The 19,204-nt window shown below is 40.6% G+C and overlaps 1 pseudogene; it reads right to left on the minus strand.

Annotated features, from left to right (window-relative positions):
* Window positions 1-3,076: 3,076 nt before the first annotated feature.
* The window catches only part of LOC100406925 (membrane protein BRI3 pseudogene), a 32,319-nt pseudogene continuing 16,191 nt past the window's right edge, over window positions 3,077-19,204 (minus strand).

The following is a 19,204-nucleotide window of genomic DNA, read 5'->3' on the forward strand; positions in this document are numbered from 1 at the left end:
CCTTAAAGGGAAGATTAGAAAGTGTTAGGTTTACCAGCACACCTAGACGGTCTTCTTAGAGTGGTAAGAAAGACTGACAGATAATAGTAGTAGGTAAAATTTGTTGAATCTCTTTTTACATATCCTCCCATTGACACCTCCAGATCAATAAGACCAGTGCTCCTATCATTTCCATTCGTTTTCTAGTTAAGGACATCAAGGCTGAGAGAATAAACCTGCTGCTCAGAGCACACAGCTAGTTAGGGGGTGTAGACAATAGGAAGCAAAGAAATTTGACTCCAGAGCTGGAGTTCTTTAGCACAGGACTGTATCTTCTCTCACATGTCAGTCAGTGCTATTGAATGCTTTGACTTCATACCCCCCAAGAGCATCTCAAGTGCCTTCTACAAGCATTTTCTGCATCATGAGTTTCAGGCATCTTACCTGAAGATGCTCAATACGGATTTGTCTCTTCTCCCCACAACCCTCCTCTCCATGAGACAGATGATTCTGAGCCTTGGTTCCAGGAATTCAAAGGCTCTTGAAGGGAAGTGACCACTTCAATGCAAAACACTCATCGTTGTCCTCTGACGATCCCACAATTTCCAGGTAACCTTCCAATGGTGACCTGCTTTCCACAGTGAGCTTTCCAATTGGGGAGAGAATGAACCCATCAACTGATAGCAGTGCTAGATTTTTGGTTCACAGATGGACCTTGGTGATGGGTACAGGGCTGTCTATCAGTATTCACTGAATGAGTGAGTAAATGTTTGGCAGATATATTTCTAAAACTAATAATAAGATTAATAATAAAATGGCTACTTTATGAAGCTCCTGTGCTATACCTGACTTGGTCCTAAATGCCCCTCCTGTATTATTTCCTCAGCAACCCTATGAAGTAGGTACTGTTGTCCTGTTTTACAGATGAGGTTGGAGGTTGGAGAACTAAGTAACTGTTTGATCCAAAGTCTGTGGTGCTCCCAACTCTATCTTATGCTACTTCCATCAGAGTTGTCCACATGGCTCTGAGTTCTGATGGATTTGGTTAATGATGGCCAGCCCCTTTGAGCACCACCTCTGATTTTACTAACAAGCTGAGTCTCATTTCCCTCGGCCCTAGTTTCTTCATCTACAAACAGAATATTACAGAAGAGAGCACATGAAATGCACTTGGTACATGGCCAGCATTCCATAAATAAAAGGCATTTATTATTATGAGGGAGGACGCAAAGAGGACCTGCATGGGGAAAGCAAAGTCACTTCACGAGGAAAATGGAGATGGAAGCAATGTTCTTTCTGTTTCTTGGTAACTGTGGTGAAAGTGTCAGACAAGGCCCCCAAGTGCCAATTTCCAATTTCCCCTTTTCTCAGAAATGCCCCAGAGAGTAAATTCTCCCACCCCAAGTTCCCCCGGAATGAATACTCAGCACCCCTAGTTGTTGGATACACATCCTCCTGGGCCATATGGCCTCCCTGCTGCTCTCTGCAGAAATGGACTGCTGCAGCTGTGGCGTGGCAGGAAGTTAATCCCCTCACTTGGGTCAGAGACCAGAGCTGGGTGGAACACCCAAGAAGCACAGGCAGCAGCGGTGATGATGAAGCATGCAAGCCTGGGGTGGCACCAGGGAGGGGTAGGAGGGCTGCCTGGAGGTTGCAGGAGGAAAAGGTGCTGAGGCCTCTCCAGCCTGGACACTGTCAGGGCACAGTACTTCCCAGAGCAGTGTCAGCTCCTCAACCCTGGCACCCAAAGGTCCCTTCCACCGTGGAGTATGAGCTCTAAGTCTGAGGAAGACTCTGTTAATGAGATGTGGTCTCTTGTCCTCATCCATTCTTCTCACCCCACACCCCTGCCTCTTCCAATCACTGCATCAACCCTCAGTTGCCTGTTTACTTGGTTTTGTGGTTTCTCGCTTAGATGTGGTTAGAGAGAGGTGGGGTCGGAGGACAGGCTCTCTACACAACTCCTTAACCCCCCACCCATATGTTCTACATGGTCTCAGAGAGCAGAACATGACACTCCTGGCACAGCAGATGGGGAAATTCTGATTCAGTTTTTCTGGGGTCGGGTCCAGGTGTAGGTATTTGTTCTAAGCTCCCAGGTGATCAGGAGCCACTACTCTAGTTATTGAAAGAACTGGATGACTCACTGCACTTGGAAGATAAGTCAGCGAAGGAAAAGTTGAATCCAGCTTGTAAGAGTTAGCATTTCTTATTCCTGCACCAACATTAGCTAAGGACGATTTCACTACCTAGATGGAGTCTTCTGACAAGGCTCTCAAAAACGTATTCCCAACACTACATGGGTGTGGACAAAGAGCATATATTGTCCAGCTCATTTTATACCTGCCAAAATGACGTACTCAGCAAATCACTTGGAGAGCTGAGAAGTTATGACAACAATGGAATGACTTAGCTGAAGTGATGGTGGTGATGGTAAAAGGGACCAGCCAAGACCTCAAACTGCTGATGCTCAGATCATTCCACAGTTCTTCAGATGCAATTGAACTGACAGGTGTGTCCTAGAATAATGAACTCTATCCAATACCATCTGCCAGATGCTGGAGGCCACCTTAAACCTACCAGGATAGCTTGGAGGGCACAGATGCCACTTCAGGAGAGAGAGGGCAGAGCCAGGGCTGCTTCTTGCCAATGTATTTATAGGAGGAAAGTTTATGGGCTTAAAGCCTCAGTGAGACTCTGTAGAGCCACTACTCTAGTTATTGAAAGAACTGGATGACTCACTGCACTTGGAAGTTCAGGGATTTTTAAAGGAAATGATAGCTTACTTGGTGGACAGTGCTGGATAGTATTTTTTTTTAATGGTATGAATCTCATTTATTGAAAACATTATTTCTCACCTTTCTCAAACTGAAGACTGCAAAAATAAAAGCAGTGCTTTAGTGAGTTGCCATGAGCCTTGGGCAGGAGCAGCAGCTCTGCGTCTCCACGCTCTGGAAACCACAGCTGGCGTGTGCCACACCGGTCCCACCTCGCTTTACAAAACAGTCCTGAAGCTGAATCAGATAAAACTATTGTACATGACATTTACATTAGAAAAACAGAGCTGGGTGTAGGAAAGCCGGGCCTGGTGTTCCCTTTAAGCCAAAGTGGCTCCGCAGTGGGGGCATATTCACTTCCTCAAGGCAAAACAGCAGATGAAGCCAAAGGGAAACAGGATGATGTCCAGGAAGATGCCCAGGAAGGTCAAGCGTCCTCCAGCACCCCGACCCTGCAGACGGGACAGCCTCCCACGACCATGATGGAGTTGGCGCCAGCTGTGGATGTTGTAGACCCTGGGGTGGTGGGTGGGTATCCCTGTGATGAGGTAGGGGTAGGGTGGCATCGGAGGTATAGCAGGGATGGTGCCATAGCTGTGCGGGCCGCACACGTAGTCGCCCTGGCTGGCCACCAGGTCGTAGGCAGGTGGCTGCTCCTGCAGCAGGGGCTTGTGCTGTGTAGTCAGTAGGGCAGTGGTGTGGTGTCAGGACATGCCAGCTGCACACGTAGCAGGCCTGCAGAGGTCTCAGTTATGAAAAGCGTGGAACACACCATCAATAACAGATGGAGATGTCCCCCATCACTCTCACCCTGCCGCACCCCACCCCAGCCTCTTAGACCACAGGTGCAGACTCCCAACTCCACCATTTGCAGCATAGATCAGTAAGAGTTTCCTTCATTGTGTTATTTATATTTTCCCTCCCCCAGCAAAATTGCCAGGTTCAAGATTCATTATCCACCAGCAGTTACCATCGAGAAATGATGATAGAAAGTGAAATACCACTCACAATGGCAGCTAAGCCCACAACATACCCGGGAATTGACCTCACGTAAGATCACCCAAAACATTTTTGGGAAATTAACAAAAAAAAAACTATTTTAAAGGACATAAAAATAAAAGGATATTATAGCAGAATATCTTCAGTGTAAAGTAAACATGTATACCCCAGTTTTTAAAAAGATATAGACATATTCAACAACTTAGCATAAGTAAGTGGATAACCCTGGGAAGAAGGAATGAAAAAGAGGCTCGTACACATAGACACATATATACTATCTGGTAATACCTAAACATGTTTCCTCAGCAAATAATAGTTGCTTTCTTGAATACTCAACCCAAACAGGCAAAATGTGTGTATCTTCCACACTGAGCTCAGCTCAGTGCCTTGCATGAAAAAGGTGCTCAATACACATTTTTGTAAAAGCTCCATTAAAATAATATTTATACATTATAGAATGTATATTATAGAAAATTCAGAACATGAAACATTATACAATCCAGCCTCTCACTCAGTGATCGATCACACCCTTCCATTAGCCCTTCTTTGAACAGGAACGTTATAGAGAAAATCTAAAAAATACACATTATGAAAATGTACAAAATATTGATAATCAAAAGTATGTTAAACTCACCCATAATACCACTACTTATGGATAACCACTAGGAACATTTCTAGATTTATTATTCCAGATTTCAATTAGGGTATTTTTTTATGATTGATTGATGAGTTTTACTATGTTTTCATCCAGTAGTTTTTCCATTTTGTAGTTTGAATACAAACCATTTTAAAATGAATTCAATGTACAAAATATTCACTATGCATGAAGAAGTGTAGCGTGTTCCAGGCAGGAACGGCTAGCCTGGGAGTGAGTCTGAAAGGTGATATCAAGGAAGAAGAGGGATCAGTCAGGTTCAGTGTGATGTGGTTGCTCAGGGGAGGGACAGCAGGGTGTTGGCAAACTTTCTGTACATAGCCAGATAGTTAATATTTGCAGGTCCTGTGAGCTCTGTTACAGCTACTCTACTGCGCTGTTATACTGTGAAAGCAGCCAGAGACAATATGTAAACGAGTGAACGTGGCTGTGCTCCAATAAAACTTCAGTGCATTGAAATTTAAATTTCCTATAATTTTTACATGTCACAAAGTATTCTTCTTTTAATTTTATTAAAAAGAACATTAAAAAATGTGAAAACAATTCTTAGCTTGTGGGCCATGCAAAGACAGTGGGCAGGGAAGATTTGGCCCATGGACCACCATTTGCTGAGTTTTGGGGGTGATGTCACAGGATGAAGGAAAAGACCAGAGGCAAGAGAGACCTTGACAAGTCGAAGAGCTAAGGGAAGGGTGGGATAGATCCCTGAGTGAGAGGCAGGATGTGAGATGTGCTCCTGGAGAGGCTTCAGATACCCATAGTTCATCTCCGTGTCCTGAAAGGTTAGAAGTGGTGGAGGGAGATCAGCTGCAATGCACTTCAGAAGCGGATCCATTCTGGGATTGTACCAAGATTCGACCATTGCTGGAACTGTGTTAGGCCGGAAAGTCTGGTTTCAGGTTCTTCTGAACTCCTTCAAGAAGAAAGAGCAACACCCAGGAAGACAATGCCCCACCTTGAGAACACCCAAGATTTAGCACAAATAACCAGCTTGAGGTTGGAGTGCGAGAGGTTTTCATAAATAACTTCACCAGTAGGGTAAATGGTCTATGGTGTCCTTGAAGAGTCAGCGGTGGCAGCCTGTTCGTCCCCCAAGCCTCCTTATAATGATACTCCTTTCTACTCATTTTCGAACTCCGCTTCCCACATCCCACTGGGCGTTCCCATCACTCCCCTTTACCTCATCCCCAGCTCTCCTGACTACAGAATCAGATCACCTTGTCTAAACGGCCCTGCTACTGTCTTGATTGGTCTCAGCCTGATCTAAATGCTACTTTGAAACCTTTGTAAATAGAGGTTCACTATTTCCTTAGTGATTTCTTCCTCCACTTCCCACACCTCCTTGTGACCCCAGCTGCAAGTGTATGCAACAACCCAGACTAGGCAGAGGGAAGATTATGTTTACTCTGATTTAATTGCATTTTACTGAAATTAAATGTGCACCTCAATGAAACATGACACATCACAAAATCTAAGCAGACTGTTTTTCTACACCTAGGACCTGATCTGAGCCTGGTTTCCTGCACCGTTTTCCAGATTTCCTGGACTTGGTGTTTTGGTGCGATACCTACCTATTTTAACTCCATCTCTCTTCCAACTGCAAGAAGGCTTTGGCTTTCAGCATTTGGAGTTTAAGATTTGATTACTCAACCAGGGGAAATATTCAGAAGTGATCTCATAGGCATGATTTGCACCTTGCAAACTTGCTTAGAATTTCAAGCAGGGGGTTTTCCAAGTAGACTTGCCTCACTGTCCTGGTTTGCAGGCCTAAATTATGAAGCAATTAATATACAGCACATAAAACTGTCCAGTCTGTTTGTTCTTGCTGTCATATCATCAGTAATGATGGCAGGAACTGACTAATGAACCGGCCCAAGTATCTGTGTACACTGAGAAAGAGAGAGGAAGAAAGGGGGCCAATGGCAGAGAGCACGCAGAAGTATAACTCATATTTCTCGAAGAGCGCGACTCTTCCATTTCCTAATGCTTTTCTCATGAATAGTTTGGGTCTTTTTTTTTTTTTTTTAAGTCTTTATGAAATTTAAGCCCTGTTTCCCATTTCATTGAAAAACCTTTAAGAAAAGACATTTTTCATACTTAAGACTTTTTCAAATCTCTCCTAACCAGTTACACTCTGCATTGTATCTTTTGTAGCTGGCAGCCATCCAGCGACAATCCTTAAAAATCCCTTTACAGTTTTAAAGGAAAATACAAGCTCTCATTTACCACTGGATCGAGTCAGAAAATAAAAGCTTAATGCCTTGACAGGCCTGGCTTTTTTTTTTTGAGGCCTAAGTCTGATTTATGGCAGTAGCCGGCAAACCAGGCTGGTGAAATATTTGCTGCTGCTCCTAGGGATATGGAAAAATGAAGTGTGAAGTTCTGGGGAGAGCAGGCCACAGCCTTCCAGTCACTAAACACTCCCACCAAGTTGGCAGGGGAACAGAGCCCCGGGCTGCAAGATGAACCTCAAAGGAAAAGGGAGGAGAAAAGGACTGTGCACCGTGTCAAAATACTGCCAAGGCTTAACGCTCGCCATACATTTTGTGACCTGGGGTGGGATGTTTATGAGGGGGTTTAGGGAGGAAAGAGAAGAGAAACATTTTCTTCCTTCTTTATTTATTCTATTTTCTTTACAGCTTCCCTGTAGGGGTTTCAGTCCAAGTAGAAGAAATTAAGAGCAACAACAGGAATGTAGGAAGTTGCTTAAGCCCCCACCATAAAATCGTTCAGATAGAAAAATATGATCTGGTTAGAAAGAAAGCACTGGCCTGCCTTAGGGTTTGCAGCTTCAAGGTGGAGTGACAGACCCACTTCCCCATGCCATGGGTCTCCAGATCTGAGAGCGTGGAAGCTGAGATTTTCATTCCCATGAAAAGGGAATTTCCTAGAGGTAGAAGTAAGGTGCGTTTTCTCCCCGAGAATTTTCTTGAAGTGAGTCATCACAAATCCACGAGCCAGGTTAAACACTTGGTGTTTTTATTTTTTCTTTCCTTTATTTAAAATGCATATATATAAATTAATATCCACTGTTTAGATTTGTTTTTAATCTTAGGTTTCTGAAGTAGCTTCTCGGATATCTGTGCTTATCTCAAAGGGCTTAATCTGTACTTGGTGTTATTTACAGAGGAGATAAGTGGAGACCCCACAGAAAAACAGGGGTTGGTTTTAGCTGTTTTCTGAAGTGTGAAAAAGTTCTCTTTTAGGTGATGTTTTTGATAAACAAAGACAAGAAAGGGCAAAGATGGAAAAAGTGCAACTCATTTTCTCCTCACACAAATTTATCTTTGGAAGATCAGTTTCAAAATCTGATTCACTTGAGGGTTGGTTGAATAAGTTCTTCTTCTTTTTTTTTAATAACAGCATTTCTGTCTGCTAGACAGAGATTTATATTCCTGTGAAGTCTTGGGTCAGTTAAAGCAGTTTCAGTAATTACAGAAATGTTTATAACCATGGGCAGCCATCCCCCTTCCCCTCACTAAATCACTAATAAACACACCTACTCTCACTCAAACAGATTCCCAGACTCACCTAACGCCCCCACAAAAACTGTCTCACTCATTTACTCCCTTATCACAAAATTAAATGTAGAGGTAATTCAAGTCAATAAATATTTATTGATGTCTACCATGTATAAGGCACTGTTAGGCAATGGAGGGGATCAGGGTTGGGGGCTGGGGTGGAATGCTAAAGCAAGATTCTGGTTCCAGGCTTTAAGACATTTGCAATTTACTGGAGGCAGAAACTGGACTTTGATCCATTTGCCTTTTAGTAAAACTTACATTTTAAAAACAATAAAATGTGCTTCTGTTTTTTTCTTTTTTCTACATGGACGGAGAAGAGGAGGAAATAGGGGTCTGGAGACACGGAGCCACTTACTTGCCCCATGCCACAAACGGTAATAGCAAATATGACTGTGAGGCTTAGCACTTACCATGCCTAATCTCATTTGATTCTTCACAGCTCACTGAGAGGTAGGCTTGTCCATCCACAGACGAGAAAACTGAGGCCAAGGGCGGTTAAGTAACTCGTTGAAGATTATATGACGAGTATGGGGCTGAGGCTCATAACCCTTTTCAAAACTCTCTTGGTCCCATCATAAACCTGAGATTAAAATTTTGTCTCCTTCCTCCTGGTCCAGTGATTTTCTTTTCTTTTCTTTTTTATTTATTCATTTAAACATTTATTCAAAAATATACTTTTGAGTTTCTTCCTTTTTAAAAAAATTTTTGTATTTTTTTTGTAAATTTTACTTTAGGCGTATACTATATCCAGCATTTCTCCCCATGTTATCCCTCCCCACCCTCCCCACCCCCTGCTGTCCAATGATTTTCTTATCTGACTCTGGTGTCCAAGCCTGTGATGATGTGGTGAAATTTAGAAAACACACACACACACACACACACACGCACACACACACACACACGCACACACACACACACACACAGAGCATTTTACCTTTTCATTTATGTTGAGGGGGCTTGGAGTGCAGAGGCTATGGAGTGCTTTGCAAACTATTTTTGTTTATTTGAAAGCACCTAGGTTTCAGCCTTAAGGAGGTTTATAAATACTTGCAGAAAAAGTGAAGATGGTCATTTCCTAGCCGTCCTTCTCGGAAAAAACTGTTTTAAGAAACTGAGTAATCCAGGGCATGTACAAGGGTGACCAGACCTCCAGTGTGGCTGCCCTGGTTTTTGGTAACCGATGTGCTGAAAGAGATCATCAAGCTCTGAATTTCCTCAATGGTGACTACCACACACATGCAGGCCTTAAAACACGTACTTACAGTTCAAATATTTTAGCAAATGTCCTGGCTTTCCTCCATCACTAAAATGAAAGTGAAGGTGAAATCATTTGGGGCCACTAGAGTAGAATTCTCAACCTTGATAGCTGCCCATGGATTTAAATGTCTCACCGGAGACCCAATTAAATATTAGCAAGATCCCAATTCACCAAAGGATCTTATTTCCTGGCCATTTTCATCACTCACACTTCCTGGCAATTTAATGATGAGTTTAGGATATGACCTCTTCCCTCAGGCTCCCTTGCCACCTCTTTTATTTCCTTTTATTTTGGATCTGGAATCTAGATGGCTCAAGCATCTGGAATTACCCTATGTAAATTTTTCTAACCAAGTCACCAGTTGCTGTCTGTACACACCCTGGTTTTGTTATGACAAGAAGTTGTCACAAATGAGGGCTGATAGGAGTCTCCATATTTTGACGGCAGCATGCAAGATGACCCCTAGCATGCAAAGCCAAGGGAGCACACATAGCACTGAACATCACATAAAGAGGGTGTTTGTTGAGAGAATAAATGAGTGAGTCACTCTCTCGTGGTGGCTAGAGGAACAGAAGCAGATATTAGCACAGCAAGTGTTTCTCACTGCTTGCCCCAGAATGAACCCCAGCTTGTGTGTTTGATCAAGAGCGGCCATCTTCACGCTGTGGTGCACATCCTTCTGGGAGCGCCTGAAGACTTTTCAGGAGTTATGAAGAAGCAAGCGGCTTTAGTGCCATTGATTTTCAGATGCTCAACTTTCATGTGCACCTTTTCCTAAAACTCACCAGCCTGAGAACACACCTCTCGTTTCCCTGTCCCACCATCCCTTCACAGTTGTCCTTCTCACATTCAGAATAAAAGTCATCCTTTCAGCCATCCCCCTCCCACGGATGGAGCATTTCCTCAGGGTCTAAACATCCTCTGGGTCTCTAAAAATGGGGACAATTTGAGAGGCATTTCTCCCAAACTACAGTCCCAGGAAAACAAACAAAAAAGAACGTTGTGGGGAGATATTGAAAGGGGGCAGAGCACTATTCTGTCCCATGACAAACTCCTGGCAAGCCTCCATGCATGTATGTAGTGTCAGACTATCCATCTACCTACTCATCATCCATTTGTCTATCAGGATGAATTAGTTGCCCTGGGGAGACATATTAACATACTCATTTGAATTGGAAAACAGAGTTAGAATTTCTCCATGAGAAAGTGAGTATGATTTCGCTAATTGGATTGACTGTGAGGGCTGCTTTGCCATTAAGGTCATCTCTGCAGACATAAACAGAATCATCTAAATCTCTTGCAAGAAACTTGTGATGAAAATAAGCTAATGCACAGCAGAATGCACAGACTATCAGGTGGTACGTCCTTTGTAACAACCTAAACATATGTTGATGAAATTTAGGTGTCATCTTAAAAATGTAGTTAGAAGAATTCTTTTAGGGTGTACACAAACAAATCATTCAAAGACCTCTCATTTAGAGAAGGGTTAGAGACATAGGCAAAAAGGAAACTATTAATAGGCAGAAAGGAGTTGTGGGATTGGAAAGATGCTCTCAAAATTGGAGAAATCTGAAAAGAGGTGGAAAAGAATTAAAGAGACCCTGGGAGAGAAGATCTCACTGCCAGCAGTATGGGTGTGAATTTGCCTGACCTTGCATCATCGTGGTGAGCTGTCCTATCTAGAATGAAAATACCCAAATCAGTCAGGTTCATTTGTTTCACCCATCTGAACACTCTAGAATTTACTTTCCTTTTTTTTAAACCAAGTTTTAAGAGAATTGGGTCATAAGAACATGTACAATAATCATGAGCTTGTTAGTCTTTCTTTAAGCTAGTTAGCAAGAGTATAAGTGCTACTAAGAAGTCAATGTTGTTACATTTAGCTGTTCTTCCAATAATAGACCATGACAATATATTACATAGATATTAAGTAGGTGATTCTGAAATAGTTGGGGCAATGAAAGTGCTGAATACCAGTAGGCCAAGTTGCCCACAAAAGTATTTATGCTGAGTTCCTTAAAAGGAAAACACCTCATAAAACAGACACACTTTTAAGAATCTGTGAGAAGTGGCCAACACACTGCAGAAGATGTGCAATTTAGTGCTGAGGTTATGCCAGAGATTGCTGCGTTTAGCTGCCTAATTTACTGCTATCTGGCCTTTGCTACAACCCCATTAATCTGTCAGCCGAATGAGCTCTAATTATGCATCTTGTAACCTGGTGTGCCATAGCATACTGCATTCGAGGAGGGATAGATCTTTAAGATTTACTGCACAATTGCTGATAATCTCATGGGGTCTCTCAAATGGAGGGAAATTCCCCTCCTCCCAATTACTAAGAACACCAGTGAGGCACAGAGAAGCAGATGGACATGGTGGAAGAGGCTGCAGTTTCAGCCAGTGATTCAGTGCATTCGTAACAGCCTGACAAAACGCAACATACATTTTAGCATGTTGCTTTAACCTAGACCAGGCACACTCTGGAATATATAGTATACTTTAACCTAGACCAGGCACACTCTGGAATATATAATATACTTTAACCTACACCAGGCACACTCTGGAATATATAGTATACTTTAACCTACACCAGGCACACTCTGGAATATATAGTAAACTCAGTTTGTTTGAGGGGTTGTTAGATGCATCACTCCTTCCGCTGCCAAACTCATGTGTTCTGCCTCTGTCTGTGGATGGCCCATTTTCTGGACGCATGTGGCAGTGAGGAGGAGAAAGAAAGGGATTAACAGGAACTGCCTTTTTATTATGGATTATTATTACTGTTTTTTACTTAGATCATCTCCTTGAATCCTCATCAAAATCCTATACACTGTAACCCCAACTTTAGAAATGAAGAAAACTGAGTCACAGCGAGGTTCAGACTTGTGTGTTTGTGTGTGTGTATGTGTGTAGGAGGAGGCATGCAATCCTGCAGCTTCCAACTCCTTGGAATAGCCGAATGCCTCACATTCCTTCCCACCAGCTGGTTTTATCCTAGGGAAGTCATTGATACTTCCTAATATAGGCTTTATGGATTTCTGATTTGTGTTCCCATTTGTAGTGCTGGCATCCCCTCCCATACCACCATCTACCAGCAAGTTGTAGAAATGGAAATAAGTCAGATAATGCCCATAAAAGGCTTTTAATGACTTAGGAAAAAGTTGCCCACATACAAATACGGTATCCTATAATGTTTCCATGTGGATTCATAGCCCCATCCATCCTCAAAGAACTAGAGACAGTCTTAGATGAAGTGGAATCATCTCCAGCTGCTGCTAGGTTCATTCCTTCTGGGGTAGATGGTTGTACTGACTTGACTCTGCAGTGCCATGGCACCCAAAACATCTTCGCAGAGAGCAGGAAGAAGTTCTGTTTACAAACACTTTTACCAACTTTTCATTTTTTCTTGCCATTCATCCTTAGCTTGACCAGTGTCACAGCAGTGACTTTATCTTCACATGTGGCCATGACATGGGGTTATTTTCAATTTTAGCATGAAGTCTTATTTGCTTTCAGTCTAATTTCTTTTAGGTTCATCTTGGCTTTGTTGGCATAGAAAGTAAACGATTTCACTTCATTGCAATTCCATGGACTAAATAAAAAAAGTTAAGTCTCTGATGTTTGCTTGAGACTCAGGCAAGCCCCCAGTGGTGGAAAGGCTCTTCAAATGACCCCAAACACACAGGACTCCGGTTTTCATGGGCTACCCTTAAATTCTCTGCCAGCAGACCCTGAGCTCCCTTTGACCGCATCGGAAACCGAGTTCTCCAAACAGAAACTGTAACCACGATAGGTTGTGTCACTTGGTGATATATCTCTCAGAATATTATAAACTGGGTAGCTGAATTTTTCATTGCCTTACAGACGTCCACAGCCAGAGATCTAAGGATAGAAAGTTCATGTCTCTCTCCATTAAGAAATTTAATTCACATTTTACTTGGTCTCAGCCTTTGATTAATACTCTGGATACATCATGCAGCAGTCCTTAGGATTATGAAAAGTGATTTGTCTAATCTGCGTGTCAGTCTCCTTTGGAGTCTACATAGAGGAAAAAACCCAAAACCAACACTCTGCAGCTATTGATTTCATAGCATTTGCTTGGCGTTTGCCTTTACATTCCGGCCAAGTCAAGTGGATAAAGAGCAATTTGATCCATGGAGTGTGGCGGGAGTGTTGTCACCATCTACAGAACTTATTCATCTGGAGGATTTCAAGTTGCACATATCAGCTCTGGAAGTGGGTTTTAATGAAATTGCTGGCAAAATGAAGTTCATATAAAAGCGAATGTAAAAACATATGCTATGGTTCCAGCTGGCTGGCGGAGATGCGGCCAAGGTTGCATAGGATTTAGGTCCCCATTTCTGACTTTTGGCCCCAAGGAATAAATTTTGGATAATCTTTGTCAAGACTGGACTGAAGGACAATTGTGAAGAACAAATGTGTCATGCCACTTCTCTGAATGTGAGCTTGTCCTCCTCTCATTCACTTTTCCTTTCTCAGTACCCATGGACTCATTTATCCACCAAGGCAAAAGTGCAACCTTTCTACCTTTCTTGTCCACAAATCAAACTTCCCCTGATGTAAACTTCCCCTGATGTGTGCATCTTCTGAAATAGATGTGGCCACCATGATGCATGTGTTTTACCAGTCACATTCCAGAGACTACACCTTAACCCAAAGTATTAAATGGGGATTTTAATGGTAATCAGGAAGAAATACTCGAGCAAGTGGGGCTTTTACATACTTCTGTGTTAGAACTCACATAGTAGTTGTTTATTCCTGATAAACATAGATTTGGCCTGCCTGAAGGGGGTGTATCTTGCAAGAGTCTTGCTTTAGTTGGTTACATGAACGAGAGAGAAGTATGGAAACACAGAGGTGAACAGGAGGATATGGGGCTTAGGCACCAGGAAGTTGGATGTGGACTCTGCTGTTCTAATCTGGGAAGGGCAGGTAGGGCTAAAAACGTCTTGTATGTCACCCCCTCCTTTTACCTAAGCCATATTATAAGGAGAATTGAAAAACAGTTAGTTTTTGAAGAAGAAGATTACATAATCTTTTGGGTAACAAACTTTGAAGCATCTCCTGAATCCTTAAAAGAAGCGAGATTTTCCTGATGAAATGGAAATACACTTCTATTTCTTTGCTTTCCTTTTTTCCTTCAATGAAATAAAAATTTAGTGCTTATCAGCAAATGTTAATATCACTTCAGGTAGTTACATTGTTATTTTTAGCTCCTCTCTAGGCCAAATTGCCCCTAATGTTAGTTTTCTCCCTTGATTTGTATTCTAAATCTTTTACTATTTTTATCTGTTTTCTCTGAGCTCATCCCAGTTTCCCACTTTATTTTAGCAGGATGACATTCCAGTTGAGGGAGACTGTTGAACTATGCCCAACACTAGCCCTTAGAATCTGAAGTCTGTGTTTGAATCCTGTCTTTACCACTTAAAACATGAGATGTTCATGGGTCTCAGCTTCCAAATTTTCATAGTGGGCATGACTAGGTCTCACTCCCTTTCAGCATTGCTATGAGGATTACATTTGAAATACAGAAGCACATTGCTTGGCATCTGGAACATGGGTTGTTCATCATAAAAACAACTTTTATCTGCATCATCAACACCAAAATAGAGTTACCTGAACTATCAAGACAATAGTGTTGACTCCTAACCTTGTCAAGATATACAAAATTCTTTTTTTGTTTTTTGAGATGGAGTCTCCCTCTTGTTACCCAGGCTGGAGTGCAATGGCGCGATCTCGGCTCACCGCAACCTCCGCCTCCTGGGTTCAGGCAATTCTCCTGCCTCAGCCTCCTGAGTAGCTGGGATTACAGGCACGCGCCACCGTGCCCAGCTAATTTTTTGTATTTTTAGTAGGGACAGGGTTTCACCATGTTGACCAGGATGATCTCGATCTCTTGACCTAGTGATCCACCCACCTCAGCCTCCCAAAGTGCTGGGATTACAGGCGTGAGCCACCACTCCCGGCCCCTACAAAATTCTTAAAGATGGCATCTCTATAAGCGGGGAGTGCCTTCAAAGATTCAGGAATAAATCAGATTCTGGTGTAGAATCCTCAAAACACTGTACTACCTTTGAGAAATATGAGTCATGACTTCTAGCAAGTTACTTAACCACGCTGAAGTTTGTATCGTCATCCGTAAATCAGTAATAACAAAGTTATCTCTTAGTATTTATGAAGATGAAATGAAATACAGAATGGAGACTTGTGGAACTTCTGGAATGGTGGAATGAGAGGCCTGTCCAACACTCCCCAAATACAACAATGAAACTGGACAAAATTGTACAAAATGGACAAAATTGTAAAAAACAACTATTTTGGGACTATGAAAAATTAGCTAAAGATACACAACAAATTAAGAATTATTTATTCATTACAAACTTCTGAACCTTAATTAAGAACAAAGGGAGTCTGTGTCACTATAAACTGGACTGCTCTCACCTCTCCAACTCCCAATCCAGTTCCATTAGCACAGTAGTTCCTAAAAGGGCATGATAAGCCATTAAACCCAGCAGGTTTGCTGGTGGAGGGGGTTGACTTGCTTTGGAGTGAAGTGCAGGAAAACCCTGTTAAAACAGTAACCATCTTAATGGCAAATGAATAAGAAAGGCCAATACTGCAGTCATCCTGAGGTTGTAATGCTGGTTCAGGCAAGCAATAGAAAGGCAACTTGCCCCCAAAAAGGACAGGAAGACCCAAGGAGTGGGATAGCCACTGTGGCCATTGATAACATTTTGGGAATTCTGGAAGGCTGCACACAGAGGCAAAGCTGTGCACACACTCAGTAGTGACCAGAGAGGGCCCTAATTATCCACGCATCTCTTGTTAAACTTAAGGTGTAGAAGTTGAGATCAAAAAAATAAAAATTTAAAAAACTTGAGCAGATACAGCAGGGGCCACACACTACAGGAAGACAGACTCTAAAGAGTCAGTCCAAGAATGTCACCAATCAACCAAGCAAAGCAGCAACAACAACCTTTAGGGAGAAGGAATCAGAGTGGCTACAATATATTAACTGAAATGTTCAGTTTTCAACAAAAAAATGACAAGACATATAAAAAACAGGAAAGAATGATTCATACACAGAAAAAAAAAAGCCACCAAAATAAGCTGTCTTTGAGAAAAACACAGATTTTGGACCTAGCAGAGAAAGACCTCAAAGAAGATATAAGAAACATGCTGAAAGAAATAAAAAAATCATAATTAAAGAATTAATGGAAAGCATGGTGTTGACACATCAAACAGAGAATATAAACGAGGAGAAAAATGTATAAAAGAACGACATTCTAGAGTTGAAAAGAACAATAAGTGAGAAGAAAAATTCACTAAAATCCCTCAACAGTAGATCTGAAACAGCAGTAGAAAGAATTGGCAAACATGAAGATAAATGAATAGGAATAATCTAAACTGAAGAATAGAAAAAAAATAGCATGACAAAAAGTGAATAGGTTTTCAGAGATCTGTGGGACTTTATCAAGCATACACCATTTGTGTAATATGTGTTCCTGAAGGAGAAGCAAGAGAGAAGAGGCAGACAAAATATTTAAGGAAATAATAGTTTTATCTTTCCAAAACTTGATGTTAAAATTAATTTAAGTATCAAAGAAGCTCAACAAAGAAGTAGTATAAGGAAAAAAAGAGCTATACCTAAACACATCATAGTCAAACCGTTAAAAGACAAAGAGAAAAACTTGAAAGCAGCAAGAGAAAAACAACACATTATGTACACAGGAATAACAATGTGATTAAAGTTGAATTTCTACCACAAACATTGGAAATTAGAAGACAATGGAGAACATATTCAAATCCTGAAAGGAAAAAGTCAACTGAGGATATTATATTCAACAAAATTTCAGAAATGAAGGTGAATTAAACACTTTCCCAGAAAAACAAATATCGAGAGAGTTCATTGCTAACAGACCTGTCTTACAGGAAATATTAAAGGAAATCCTTTAGGCTGAAAGGAAATGACACCAGAGAATAACTTGAATCCACATGAAGTAAGAAAGGACACTGGAAAAGGTAACTACATAGATAAATATAAGAACTGTATATATTTTTCTCTTTTCTTCTCATATCAGGTTTAAAAGATCATTGTGTAAAACAATATTTATAAAATGTATTGTTGGGCTTATAATATAAAAAGATTTAATATATATAATAATGGCACAAAGGAAAAGAGATAAAATGGAGCTGTATGGGAACAAGTTTTTCAATATGGTGCTGGAATTCCGTTAGTATTAATCTAAAGTGTACTTTGATAAGGTGCATATTGTAATCCCCAGAGTAACCATAAGAAAATAATTTAAAAAATAGTTTTAAAAGCCAATAAAGGAATTAGAATGTCATATTAGAAAATAGCTATTTGACACAAAGGAATGTAGTAAAGAAGGAACAGATGAATTTAAAGAGGCATGGAATTTATAGAAAACAAATAGAAATGGAAGATGCAAATCCAAGCATATCAGTAGTTGCATTCAAGGCAAATGATTTAAATACTTCAATCAAAAGGCAGTGATTGTCAGCCTGGACAATAAACAAGATCCAACTATGTACTATCTTCAAGAGACGCACTTTAGATTCAAAGACACAAGTAGATTTTAAAAATGGAAAACGATATACTATATAAACAGAAATGATTAGAAAGCTAAAATTGGATATATTAATGTCAGATGAAATACACTTTAAGACAAAAAGTATTGTTGAAGGACATTTTATGATGATAATTAGATCAATTCACCAGGGACATAAAAAAGTTATAAACTTATATAGACTTAAGAACATAGTCCCAAAATATATGAAGCACAAATGGAAAGAACTGAAGTGAGAAGGAGATAATTTGACAATAGTTGGAGTTTTAACATCCCACTCTCAATAACTGATAGAATAGCCAGAAAATCAGTAAGGATTTAAGAAGACTTGAACATACTATCAACCAACTTGACCTACCCAGCATCTATTTCTATAGATGTATGGAAATCCACTCAAAAACAGCAAAATACCCATTCTCTTCAAGCATATATAGAAACTTCTCCAGAACATACTATATCCTAGGTCATAAAGCAAAGTGTCAATGAATTTAAAAGCATTTAAATAATACAAGGTATTTCTGTGAACACAGTGGTGTTACATTAGAAATTAACAAGAGAAGTAAATATGGGAGACCTCCAAGTATTTGGAAATTGAACAACACATCACAAAGGAAACAATAAAATATTTTTAACTTAATGAAAACAAAACCACATCATCAAAATATATATGATACAGCTAAAGTGCTTAGAAAAAATTTTAAATAATGGCTTTATTGATATATACTTCACATATCATATAATTCATCCTTTCAAAGTGTATAGTTCAATAGCTTTTACTACATTTACCAAGTTTTGTAACTATCATCAGCCATTTCAGAACATTTTCATTATTTCAAAAAGAAACCCTATAGCCATTACCAGTCACTGCCTATTGCCTCCTTCCCCCACTCCTTTGCAAACATGAATCTAATTTTTATTGCAATGGATTGGACATTGTGGACATTTCATAAAAATTGAATGATCCAATCTGTGGCCTTTTGTGTCTGCCTCCTTTCACTTAGCATAATGTTTTCAAAGTTCATCCACTTTGTAGCATGTATCAGTATCTCAATCCTTCTTATGGCTTAATAATACATTGTATGGATATACCACATTTTGTTTATCCATTCTTTAGTTGATTGACATTGGAATGTTTCTGTTTTTTCAGCTATTATGAATAATGCTGCTGTACATTCATGTACAGGTTTTTACGTGGACACATGTTTCCAATTATTTGGGGGCATAAACCTACTAGTGAAATTGCTAGGCCATATGGGAGCTCTATGCTTAAGCTTTTGAGGAACTGTCAAAAGAGTTTTCCAAAGTGTCTGCACCATTTTACATACCCACCAGCCATAAAGGACATCTATGAAAATCCCAGAACTAAAATCAGACTTAATGGTTGAAAACTTCCTAAAGTA

Source organism: Callithrix jacchus, chromosome 4 (assembly GCF_049354715.1).
Source record: "Callithrix jacchus isolate 240 chromosome 4, calJac240_pri, whole genome shotgun sequence".
Classification (NCBI taxonomy): Eukaryota; Metazoa; Chordata; class Mammalia; order Primates; family Cebidae; genus Callithrix; species Callithrix jacchus.